General features: G+C 39.5%; 1 long non-coding RNA gene across 1 annotated transcript; it reads left to right on the top strand.

Moving 5' to 3' along the window:
• The first annotated feature begins 7,780 nt into the window (after positions 1–7,780).
• On the top strand, positions 7,781–9,329 carry LOC132621109 (uncharacterized). Its single transcript, XR_009575418.1, has 2 exons — positions 7,781–7,930; positions 8,863–9,329. It is a non-coding gene; the product is annotated as an uncharacterized LOC132621109 (long non-coding RNA).
• Positions 9,330–13,649: the final 4,320 nt, after the last annotated feature.

Genomic DNA, 13,649 nt, shown 5'->3' on the forward strand with positions numbered 1-13,649 from the left:
TTTCGGTAGGCAAGAATGAAGTTAAAGGCATTTTTAAGCCTAAGAGTCTCAATTGGTAACTTTGACCATTTGCAGATTTCAGACGAAACGGGACTTGACTTTTGGGAGAGCATACGACGTCTGTAAGGTATGTAAAGCTTCCCAGTCCTTCGTTTGGCATACCTTAGTATGATAGGCGAATATGAGAACTTCCGGAGCATTTCTGCTCCTCGAAACCCGATCCACAGAAAAGTTACTATTCATTCAATTCAATTGAAGCCTAAGGGCTCTATTTTGGCTAGAATGCCACCACTCGTCCGAAACCTATCGAAATGTGGTCGGGTAACTTAGAAATGATTATGTATGACCTTTGGCCTATAAACGTTCGATAAATTTGTTCACCACCTCAATTTGACTCGAGGTGGGCCCGCTACCCCGAAACGCCCTATTTGTCTTATTGGGCTATCTTTGTGAATAAAGTTTGACATGCTACTTTCGATTTTGGAACTTCCTCCTACGGGATATGTTTTGAATATTACGATGCGCTAGGTTACGTTTTGAGCTATACGTACTATGTTGGAAACGTCTTGTGAAATGAAACCTTATATCGACTAAGTATTCGATTATTTTGTATTATGAAATGACTTATGGGATTACTCTGTTTTGAAAGACTATTTTGAAGTATGATTTGCATTTGGTTGCTCATGACTCCGCTCGTGCCTTATTATGACTTCGTTCACCGGTTCCCGGGCCGGTTATGATTCGTGCGCCTTATAATAATTTGGCCGTATGCTGTGTTACGGTTCCCGAGGCTTTGCCATAGGGCCGGGTTCCGTTTGGAGTTATGCTGTGATATGGCTCGTGATGCGATACGCTCACCTGTGATTATGTTTGTGGTCGGGGATGTACGGAGATTTGAAACCTTCTGGTGTTATGCTGTGTGTGGCGCCAGCGTCGGAGTGGCGACCACGTTCCTAAGCGTTTGCATGATTTCGTTTGCATTATGTATACGTATACGATTTCGATACAGATTTTGACATACCGATTTGTACTCCACTTTGTCATTCAGTTTGCTTTCGGTTTTGATCCATATTTCTGTACTCCGTGCTTTACATACTCAGTACATATTTCGTACTGACCCCCTTTCTTCGGGGGCTGCGTTTTATGCCCGCAGGTGCAGACATTGGTGATCCTCCACAGTAGGCTTCACTCTTTGCTATTCCGGAGTACTCCTCTTTGATCCGGACTCCACTTTTGGTACAGACTCCTTTTGCTTTGTATATATTCGGTATATTTGACTATTTGGGTACGGCGGGGCCCTGTCTCGCCATATGTCTTTGTTTTGAATTCGTAGAGGCCTGTAGTCATATATGTGGGGTGAGGGTCCTGTATATGTTGGTTTGATTTCGTTTTCTGGTCTTAAAGCGGTCTGCTTGTTATGATGGCCCCAAATGGCCCTTATGCTTATGTTTGCACTTTTGACTGGCGATGTCTATTCCGCCGCTCAGTTTGTATTTGATATGGCATTTTGATTTGGTGCGACCGCTTAAGACATATTTTGATATAAATTACGTTTGATATGATTTCGTAAAATTTGGAAATAAGTTTGGATTTGATAATGAATGTGCGATTCGGTCTGGGTACCCAGGTAGGGTGCCAGTCGCGGCCCACGGGGCTGGGTCGTGACACCAAGTAGGACACCAGTCGCGGCCCACGGGGCTGGGTCATGACAGAAGTGGTATCAGAGCAGTTCGTCCTTGGAATGTCTACAGACCGTGTCTAGTAGAGTCTTGTTTATCGGTGTGTTGTGCACCACATCGATAAACAGGAGGCTACAGGACATTTAGGATGTTACCTTTTCTTTGAATCTTAGATCGTGCGATAGAGCCAGCCGTAGGAAATGAATCTCTTTCTACTAACCTTTAATTTCAGCTGGAGGACGGTATCGACGTAGGAAAGTGACCGATGATATTGGAAGCTATACCGTACACAGGTAAGAAATGGTATGAAAGATGTATGTCGGGGAAGCTATTTGAAGTAGGATGGAAATATAAAGTTGAAGATTGGAAAGAAAAATAAATAGGAAGTTGCCTCCGATGCCGTTTGAGTTAGGCATGTGAGGTAAACCTCGACATTTTCATACTTTTTATTGAAATTGTTAGCCCTGTGTGGCTATGATACGATGTGATATGATGATATAAATACGTATATGTGTTGGCCCTGTGAGGCATGGTTGGTATTTCCTGTGTACAGGTTTTGGAATAGTAAGAAATACAGAGGAACCTCTGCCCAAATTTTTCCAGAAATATAAAAAGGAGATCGAGATATGAGTTCTTAGTATGTCTTGAAAGTTGATACCGATAGGGTAATCTATTATGTTGGATTAAAGTTAAGAGGTACCCTCCATGGCATTCGTAAGAAGCATTATCCTTGATTGGGAAATTTTATTTCAAGAAAGCATATAAGAGTAGCAAATTCGTAGTTTATTTAAACGGACCAGAATATGTTCCAACCACATGTTGCTTCAGAAAAGCTTATGTGAAAGGCAAAAATGTCCAACGATTAAGTTCGGTTCATTTGAAGAATACTAAATGTATAACAGGCAGTTGGGAATTAAATGGTTCGCTTATGACTCAAACGAAATATATATATATATATATATATGGAGGTAATTATGTGAATTAAGTACTAAAGGATTTCGCGATGTTCGTCGGATTCTAGTGTTCTTTTGCGGGTGGTTGGAGAATGCTTTACAGTAGTATTTTATCAGTCTTCATCGACTAATTGGAGATGGAATTTGTGGAATAAAAACTTAAAGTTGTGGGCTGTTTAAAATTATATATGTATATGCATGACGAGAAAAATATTGAAGATTTATAGGGGGCGACACGGTGACTATATAGTCCGAAAAGTAAAAGAATTCTCTCTAGATCGGGGTGGGACCCGCTACGAGAACGTTTTGAAAATATGTAAGACCCCGATTTGCCTTAAATTATGTGATAAAGGTTGTGCGGGGAAATTGATGCAATTATACCGGCCTTAACGCGTCTAAATGCATTAAAGTTGTAAGGTTAAGCGTGCCAGGGCCAGAGCAATTCTGGGATGGGTGACCCCCTGGGAAATGTACAAAAAATTTCGCAAATATGGATACAAGAGACGAATAGGAAATTTGGAGTAACCTAAAAGGAAATTAGGGTACGTGGAATGATTAGAAACTTTATAAAGGTCGCGTGGGCTGAGACGGATTAGATTAGTGAAAAAGAAGAAAGAGCAATGCAGCTCTAGAATTAGAGTGAGTTTGAACAAATGATTGCAGATGTCTTGTGAAAGAAATGACAGTGATATATATGTATGTATAGGACCCCCATTTATGATTTTGCCGATCGATTGGCGAACCTTAATAGACAGCGTTATAATATATGGGAGACATTAACAGAATAGAATTTATGAGACGAAGTGAAAGGTATGATACAGATGTTACGAGATAAACAGATATTGATTTTGCTATGGGTTGAGATTGGAAGATGCTAATACGACGATATTTTGGAAAGAAAAGAGAATAATTGAGTGGAAGGTAAGGAGACCAAAGTGTTAAAAAAAAAAAAAGTAAACCGTAAGAAACGTAATTAAGCAGAGCTTCTAAAAGAGTCGACGGGCAAAGCACGAAATTACTTGCAAAAAACGAACTGGAATGTAATAATGCCGGGCAAAAGAAAAACCAATGGCATGGAATGATGAATCATGCGAATATTAAGTAATTTGACTATCGAGAAAATAGAACGACGGATAAGGAACGGGTATGAAGGAAGGATATGATTATTAAAGGATAAATTGCTATATTAATTAAATTATTCGAGTGCCAGCTATCAGATAAGATTTGTACTATATGATTGAGAATTTCATCACTTCGTGATTTTGTTAAGATCTGGTACGAAGATAATCAAGTTATAAATTATAAAGGGAAAACATGGATACGGTATAAGCACAACCCCAAAAGAGGAGGAGTGGATGAAAGTGAAGTAAAGTAAGTAGAAATAGAAACAATTGACACACAGAAGATTGAAACGATAGAAAGTTGGCCTAGGTCTTCGACATAGACCGAGATATACAGTTTTCGGGGATTAGCCAGGTATTACAGAAAAATTTGTGAAGGACTTTGCTTCTTCTACGACACTATTAGCGAAGCTAACTCAGAAGGCCGTGGAATTTCAGGGAACCGGTACGTGTGAATGCAGTTTCCAGTACTGGAGGGAAAAATTAATTACAGCTCTAGTTCTCGCTCTTCCCGAGAGGCCAGTCGGGTATGTTACTTATTATGATGCTTTCGGTATTGGGATAGGTTATGAATTAGTGCAGCACAGTTGAGTTATGGCCTAGGCCCCCCGGCAGTTTAAATCGCACGAGAGAAATTATCCCATACATAACCTGGAATTAGCCGCGGCGATTCATGTTTTGAGAATGTGGCGGCATTACTTACACGGGGTCCACGCTGGTATTTATACGGACCATAAGAGCCCAAGTATATTTTTAAGCAAAAAGGGAGCTAAATCTGCGGCATAAATGGCTTGAATTATTGAAAGATTATAATGTCGATATTCTGTGTCATCCTGGAAAAGCCAATGTGGTAGCTAATGCACTTAGCCGTAAGTCCATGGGCAGTTTGACTGATGTACAGTTTGATGAGAAAGAATTGGTTCGTAGAAATTTATCAGTTAGCTAGCCTTGGAGTCCGTTTGGTCGATCCTGGAGATATTGGGATTTTGTTCCAGAAGTTACTGAATCGTCGAGTATAGAAGAGGTAGAACAACATCAGTTTGAGGATCCTATCCTTGTACAGTACAAAGATACGACCTTTGATAAAGAAAAGACTTAGTTTGAAATTTCGTCTGAAAGGGGTATTAATATACGGAGGCAGATTATGTGTGCCCGACGGTGCAAGGCTATGATGATCAATTATGGGCGAAGCACAAAATGTTCGACATTCTGTTCATTCTGAATCCACAAAAATGTATCATGATCTTAAATATTTATGCTGATGGGATGGTATGAAAAAGGGACACTGCAGAGTTCGTTGGCCAATGCCCAAACTGTCAGTAAGTCAAGATCGAGTATCAAAGGCCCAGCAGATTGCTTCGGGAACTAGAAATTTCAGTTTGGAAACGAGGAACGATTCGCATGAACTTCATTATAGTCTTACCGCGCACCCAACACGGATACGATTCTATTCGGAGAATTGTTGATAGATTAATGAAATCAGCCCATTTTCCTCCAGTCAGGACTACTTATTCGGCTGAAGGTTATGACATAGTGTATATTAATGAGATAATAAGACTTCACGGGATTCCTATATCTATTATAACCGACTGAGGTGCTCAGTTTACGGCTAACTTCTGAAGATCGTCCCAGGAAGGACTGGAGACTCAGATGAGTCATAGCACAATATTTCATCCTCAGTCCGACGGACAGGCCGAGTGTGCTATTCAGACACCGGAAGATATGCTATGGGCCTGTGTTATTGATTTCAGAGGTTGTTGGGGTGATCATTGTCGCTAATTGGATTTGTTTATAATAAAAATCGTTATCACTCCAGTATTCAGATGGCACCATATGAGGCTTTGTATGGCAGGAAATGCAGATCTCCGATTGGTTGGTTTGACGTGGGTGAGATTCAGTAATTGGTCCAGATGTGGTCCAGCAGGCAGTCGACAAAGTGAAACTGATTCGAGAGCGACTATTAGCGGCCCAGAGTCGACAAGAATCTTATGCTGATAAACGACGTCGACCGTTAGAGTTTCAGATTGACGATTGGGTATTCCTGAAAGTATCACCTATGAAAGGTGTTATGAGATTTGGCAAGAGAGGAAAGCTCAATCCGAGATATATTGGGCCTTATCTGATTATTCATAAAATAGGCAAAGTGGCCTATGACTTGGATCTGCCAGCTGATTTGGGAGCGGTTTACCCGATATTCCATGTTTCTATGCTTCGTAAATGTATTGGTGAAAAAGGTATCCTCACCTATTTTCGGCACCTTCAGGTAATCCAAATTCTTTGTTTGATTATGTTGATTCGTGATCGATTTGTATATGATGACTATAAAAGAAACTCCCCCGAATTTGAGTAAGATTAGTAGCATTAATCCAACATTCGAGGATGAATGTTCTTAAGGGGGGAGGATGTTACGTCCCGTATTTTTATACATTGGGACAACCCGGATTAACTATGACAATTAAGGGCCAAGACTCTTTCGGGATTTGAAGTCGGGAATTTTGACCATTTGATTTTATTTTGAGGCATAAGTTGAATATGAAATTGATGGCATGAACACTTAGGAAAAATTGGGACCACAATTCATAAAATTGGAATTAAAAATCTTGCCCAAAAATGGCTTTGTAGCCGTGTGGTCCACAAAAAGGTCCCACACATTGTGTGGCCAATTTTAATTGGTCCAACACATTGTGTGGGCCAAAGATTTGTAGAGATATTTGTGGACTTAAAAGATGAATAACCAAGTCATCTTTATTCATTTTTCCCACACTTAGAACAAATAGCAAGAAGGAGAAAAAACCCTCCAACCTCACGGCTTGGACCATGGAAAATCAAGTCCAAATTTTGCCTCTCCAAAATTAATTCTTTGGTACAAACCCACTAATTAGAGGTCCCTAAGTAACGTGGAAGTGTCGTTGGAGCGATCAAGCCATCAAATTTGTGGATTTCAAACCCTAGCCTAATGGTGGAGTAAAGAAGAAAGGTAAAAATTTCTCTTGTTTTATGAGTTGTGAATGTTTTGTGCACAATGTAGTATGTTAATATGGATGAAAATCATGAGATATAATATGTTGGAAGTGGGTTATGTTATGGGTGTGTGAGCCGTGTGTGGGGTATATGTGGGTGTGTATATGGGTGTGGAAAATGGAATTGATGAATTAATTCTTGTATCATGTAAATTGTTGTAGAGTGAAGAAATAAATTAGAACCATCTAAATGTGTATATGTATATATATATGTGGGTGTGGCCGTATATATATGGTCCCAAATGTTTGGCAAAGAATGAATTAATATCGCTTAGCGTCGAAATGGTTATTGTGATGACTTCTATGTAGGAAATGAGAATTAATGTCCCGAATTGATATAGTAAGCGTTGCGGACTGATTTGGAGAACTTTGTGCATTTAATGTAATCTTTATATATGAGGACCATTAACATATGTATATGGGTAGTGTGGACGAATGTGAGTCCTATAATGTGTCGAAGATCGCATCACTATCGCTTAGTATTTTAGTTATCGTCGATATGAACTCTAGTTGGAAATGAACATCTAATGACTTAAGATTGATGTTGAGATTGCGCAGGCTGTTTTGAGGCTTATTGTGCGTTGATGTAATTTGTATATTTAATGAAAATGATATCGTTATATTGTGGATTGTGATACAAAACATGACGTGAAAATGAGGAATGTTTAAAGGGGGCGGTTCACGGTTTTAGGGGCTGTTTCGGCCAGATTTGGAAAAAAAATGTTAGATCGTTGGAAATATTATGTGAATCGTTTAGAATGTCCTTGAATATTGTTGGTAAAGATTCGGGTTGATAATTGAATGTATGAGCTATATTGTGGCTTGAATGTAAGCCGTTGAAACAAATATTATGAATGTTGTCGAATGATGTAAAAGAGAGTATTAATGCAATATTGCCTTTCGGATTGATTGTCGATGTTGCTAGGTTGGTTGTTGTTGTTGTTGTTGTTGATGTTGAGCGAGTTAAATTCTCGGGATGGCCTATTTACAGGGGAAATGCTGCCGAATTTTCTGTAGAATTTAATGATTAGTTGGAATAAATGGCTTAAGTGCCTATGTTTAATATTGGATATTCGTTGGCATATTTGTAGACCTTGGGGAGCCCGAGGCGTAGATTGGGATTGACTTTAGGTTGGCTATCTTGGAGTGCGTACGAGGTATGTAAAGTAACCTCCTTTCTTTTTGGCATGTCTTAGTTTTACATAGGCTAGATTAGAGCCTTAAGGAAATTCCCAATTCGAAATTCGAGCATGTTATGGTCCATATATGTTCCTTGGCACTCTTATGTATGATTTGATGAAATATGAACCCTTATGTCTTTGAAATAATCGCTTTCCGAATTTTGCATAAAAGGGTTCACTTTAAAGAAGTTCGTAATTTTTGGAATGCCATATCTTGCACAAATATGCTCGGATTACTCCAATATTTTTGTAGAAGTCTATATGACATATGATATGTATGTTTTCCATAGGCGGGCCCGACTCGGGTCAATACCCGTCCGTGGGTCCCGCGACTTTCCCTTATGTAATTCGGAATTTTTTTGAAAGAATTTGTTATGATTATTATTTCGAAATTCAAGTATGATCATTTTTCTTATGTTTGAATTTATGATAATGATTTTATGCATATGACTACTCACGACTCTACTCGTGCATTCTGTTATTCCTTCGCCGAGTCCCGGGCCGGTTCTGTTGTCGTGCGCACTTTGTTATACTCCGGAGTTATGCTGTGTTTATGGTTCACCGAGCTACTCGCAAAAGAGGGTCGGGTTCCACTTATATTTGGTGTTATGCTGTGTATGGCGTTATGCGGTGATGTGATATGTGACGGGGATACGGAGATTTGAAACTTTCTGGTGTTATGCTGTGTTATGGCGCCATCGACGGGCGGGCGACCATATTCTTTTGTACCCTATGCATGACTTACATGTTTGAAACTAAACATTTTGATATGATTGGATTTGCACTTATGTTCGGCACTTCTGTTTCGTTTATGTCTCAGGTTTGATTTCTGTATATTCTGCTTTGCATACTCAGTACATATTTCCTACTGACCCCCGTTCTTCGGGGGCTGCGTTTCATGCCCGCAGGTACAGACGCACAGTTTGGTGATTCACCAGTTTAGGACATCCCCTTCTGCTGGTTGGAGTGCTCTTCTCATTTCAGAGCATATATGTTGGTATATATTTGTTCGCTGAGTATGTACATATTTGTTCAGGGGTACGGCGGGGCCCTGTCCCGCCATATGTTTTGATCGGTCTGTTTAGAGGTCTGTAGACGTATTTGTGGGTTTGTGTGCCTACTTCTGTACAGTTGTGTTTATATGGTTCTATTCGTTATGGCAGCCTTGTCGGCGTGCATTTGTATATGTGTTTTGGGCCGTTGTGCCATTTGATAGCCTTGTCGGCTTTTGACATATTTGACAGTCTTGTCGGCTTTTGACATATTTGATAGCCTTGCCGGCTTTTTGATATATGTGCATATGTTCGGCGATGTATATTCCGCCGCCTCTTCTGATTCTGATATAATGTTTTGTACGCGCAATCGCGCAAGATAATATTCGTTCTCAACTCTGTTTAAAAAACTGATGAATATGAAATCCGTATTAAGCTTTGCTATGATGATTTAGTTTGTATGTCCGTTTGGGTGCCCAAGTAGGGCACCAGTCGCGGCCCACGGGGCTGGGTCGTGACAATTATATTGTCTTATACTTGCTAGATTCCTTGTTTACCTGCTTTATCTTCGGAATTGTGTTAACTATACTTAGTCGGCCGATGATGCCTACCAGTACTGTTGTTTGTACCGACTTGCACTTGCTGCATTCTTTTATGAATGCAGAGTACCAGGTCGGATCTACTTCTCTGACCCGTGGCTGAGTGACTCTTCAGCTTCCACTCGGGTTTCCAGGGTGACCATGGCGTTCGCTGACCTTGAAGACCTTCTCATTATATATCTTACTTTTATTCCAGAGACATAGATACTTTGTATTGGTACTTCCAGGTTGTATTATTCTCCCCAGATACTCTTGTATTATTCAGACTAGACCCTGGGGGTGTTTACTGTCTTCCGCACTTTTTACTACTATCTATTTATAAATATATATATATATATATATATATATATATATATATATATATATATATATATATATATATATATCATGAGACTTACGTTTCATTGATTTTTGCTACTTAATTTTCTTCAATTTATGTATTGGTATGTTGTTAGGATGAGGGTTCGCTTACCGAGGTGGAAACGTAAGTGCCCGCATGGCTTAGGCTAAATGGGTCGTGACACATACCCTACTAAGAAAAATAGCTACAATAATGAAAATTGAAATGGAGTCCGTAAAATCAAACCAAGTGGGAGTTGATTGAGATTTTGGATCTTAAAGATATGGGAACAAAGGGTTCTCAAACTCAAGCATAAGGCTTGAAGCATCATGTATTCTTGATCCATAAATACATCCTGTTCTAGAGGCAAAATTTCGAGTGGGAGGATGTGTCATCGTACTCTACTAGATTAAGATGATACAAAGGTATTTTGAAGGCACAATAGGATATTTCTTGCATTGTCAAGGAATTGAGAAGAAGATTTAGATGAGAGGAAATCTTAAATCTAAGTATGTTCTTCTTGCTATTGAGAATATTAACTATATTGATATTAAGTGTATTCTTGTGGCAGAGACATAGTTGTACATAGAGAAGTGAACATGAAGAACATCTCTACACATCATTTGGTAGTAGACCTATTAACAAAACCCTTTTATTGCTTATGAAAGATATGATATCGTTGGGTTTGCGTACTGATGATGTATTTATAAGTATAAGTTGCCCGTCCATATAGGTACGGTGTGAAAGTAATTAACCTGCGTCCAGGCCTCCCGCGTCCGAGGTATAAGTTTCCCACTATAGTGGTGTGTATGCCTGCCCGCCTTAGCGGTGTCTGCCCGGCCATATAGGCACGGTATAATATCATCATCATGTGCATATAATAGGCTTATCGTACTATTATCATAATGCATGCATAATAGCTCAAGGATAGCTATACTTTATCGAGGTGACATAAGGTCACGAACCCCCGATTCCATTATGGAACATTTTTAAGTATTCTGTCTCACCTTGAAGGAAATAGTATATAAGGTGAGTGGTTACAATAAATGACACCATTAACGTCATAGGAACATCATATCATAAACTATAGAATCGTTATACTAAACTCTTCATCATCACTATTAAACTCATAATGTATCTCTTGTCTCATGTGGTTATTCAGGAACATGGCTTTTAGTTTTCCGAAATGTAGAAAATTCATGAAGAGGAAGGAAAATTCATGCCATAGAAGGAAAGGACTAGCCTCACATACCTTTGACGTTTAACTATTCTATCGCTTGCTTGTTCTCCTTCAATACCCACATTTCTACCTTCAAGAGAATTCGAATTAACATTAGTTAGTCGGCTATGAGAACGTGTTACTATTTCTAGGGAAAATTGGGCAGCATTTCCTTTGTTTATACAACTTTTCCCATATTCTATATCAACTCCAAAACGTTCATAACAACATTCACAATATTGCAAACAACAATCATCATTCATCTACATTTCCCACAACTCACCATTTCCCTTCAATTTCTCCATAATTAGGATTATAGCTCACTATCGCGTTTTCTCATATATAATACTTATCTCATGTTCTAAATGTCATTTATAACATTTTTACAATCACAATTCATCAATGATCATGACTCAATCCAAACCTTTACTCAACAATGTTACTATTCACACTTTCATGACCCATTTCCTATATCTTTCTACACTCCAAGTGTTTCAACTTTTCCATACCTCAAATAACATGTAAATACCATAAAACTTACCTTAGATGGTGTAGGAATAAGCCTTGAGTGGTATTACTCTTTTTGCACCAAAACCCTAGTTCACTTCTCTTGAAATTTCTTGGCTTGGATGAACGTTGATGAATTTCATACACCTGATTCACAAGAATTCTTGATATTGATCTTTGATTTCCTTTGTTTTCTTGTGAATGAAGAGTGGAGAATACTCTAGAGGTTTCTAGATAGAAGTGGTGTGGAAATGAAATGAATTAATGAACTTGGGTCCCCTTTTTAATGACTTAAAATCTAATCCGTCAGGCAATTCTACGCCAATTTTGACGGGCCGTCAAAATGGCCCGTAGAACTACCCAGTCAAATATGAGTCACTGTGACCATTTGACACTGGGCTGTGTCAATTTGACGGAGCGTCAAAATTTCTACGGGGCGTCAAAATTCCTACGGGCCGTCAAATGGTCCGTAGAAATTTTCTGCTCAGACAGTCTGTCGTAGAATGGCCATAACTTTTGATCCCGATATCGTGCGAGGGCCCGCGACCTATGGTTGGAAATCTCTTTCAATTATCTACAACTTTCATTCTTAGTGTTTTTCCAAATTACAAACTTATAATGGCGTTTTGGCCCCTCCAAGTAAGATCATCCGAAAATATTTCCTTAAATCGCCCTTTTGGATAGCTTATGCCCATATTTGGCTTATGGGTCCTTCTTAGGACTTGATCAACGTTCCATGTACTACTCATATAACTCTTCATATGTCCTTTATAAAACTCCGGCGTGTCGGCCCCACTTATCTTACAGCAATGAGGGCTTTTCGGTAAATGACATGAACCAATTCAACCCATATGGTCTCCAAATGTCATATGTATACCATTATTACACTCATATAATATAATATTTCTCCTAAATCCTTGCATAACTTTGCCCTTCCTCCGGCCCATACTAAGCTGGCTACGACCTCGGTGGCGCGAAATTTTTCAAGGTGTAACACTCTTCCCCCGTTTTGGAACATTCGTCCTCGAATGTTAAACTATCCGGGAATTTTACGAAAATTTCGCCAGAGTTTCCCATATAATATGGCACTACCATCCTGTCACAACAACCCATAATAACAATGCCTCACAGGGCCACAATATAATAGCAACAAAATTTGGCCACTCACGACCAATATGCACAAACAAGAAAGTGTACATACCTCAGAATCTTGGTGTTTCGTCATGAACCTCTTCTGGGGGTTGAAATAAGTGCGGATATGTGGATTTTATTTTCTCTTCTGCTTCCCAAGTCATATTTTCCCAGTTGTTATTTCGCCACAACACTTTGACTGAAGCTACTTCCTTATTTCGAAGTCTTCGTACTTGCCTGTCTAAGATGGCAATAGGCACTTCTTCATATGCTAGCTTTTCTGTCACTTGCACGTCATCAATTGGAACAATTCTCGTAGGATCTCCAACACATTTACGGAGCATTGAGACATGAAAAACTGGATGAATTAATTCAAGCTCTGGAGGCAAGTCCAATTCATAGGCTACATGACCCACTTTGCGGATAATTCTATAGGGTCCAATGTATCGGGGACTCAACTTCCCTTTCTTACCAAATCTCATCACCCCTTTCATGGGCGACACTTTTAAAAATACCCAATCATCAACCTGAAATTCCAAGTCTCATTGGCGATTGTTCGTATAAGACTTTTGGCGACTTTGGGCTGTCAACAATCGCACTCGGATCACCTTGACTTTATCTACCGCTTGTTGAATCAATTCAGGGCCTATTAGCTGCACTTCTCCTATTTCAAACCATCCGATTGGGGACCTGCATTTCCTTCCATATGAAGCTTCATACGGAGCCATTTGAATACTGGAATGGTAGCTATTGTTGTATGCAAACTCAATAAGGGGTAAGTGATCATCCCAACCACTACCGAAATCTAGCACACATGCTCGGAGCATATCTTCCAAGGTCTGAATAGTACGTTCGGCTTGCCCATCAGTTTGCGGATGAAATGTCGTGCTAAGCTTCACTTGGGTGT

This window comes from Lycium barbarum, chromosome 12, assembly GCF_019175385.1.
Source record: "Lycium barbarum isolate Lr01 chromosome 12, ASM1917538v2, whole genome shotgun sequence".
NCBI lineage: Eukaryota > Viridiplantae > Streptophyta > Magnoliopsida > Solanales > Solanaceae > Lycium > Lycium barbarum.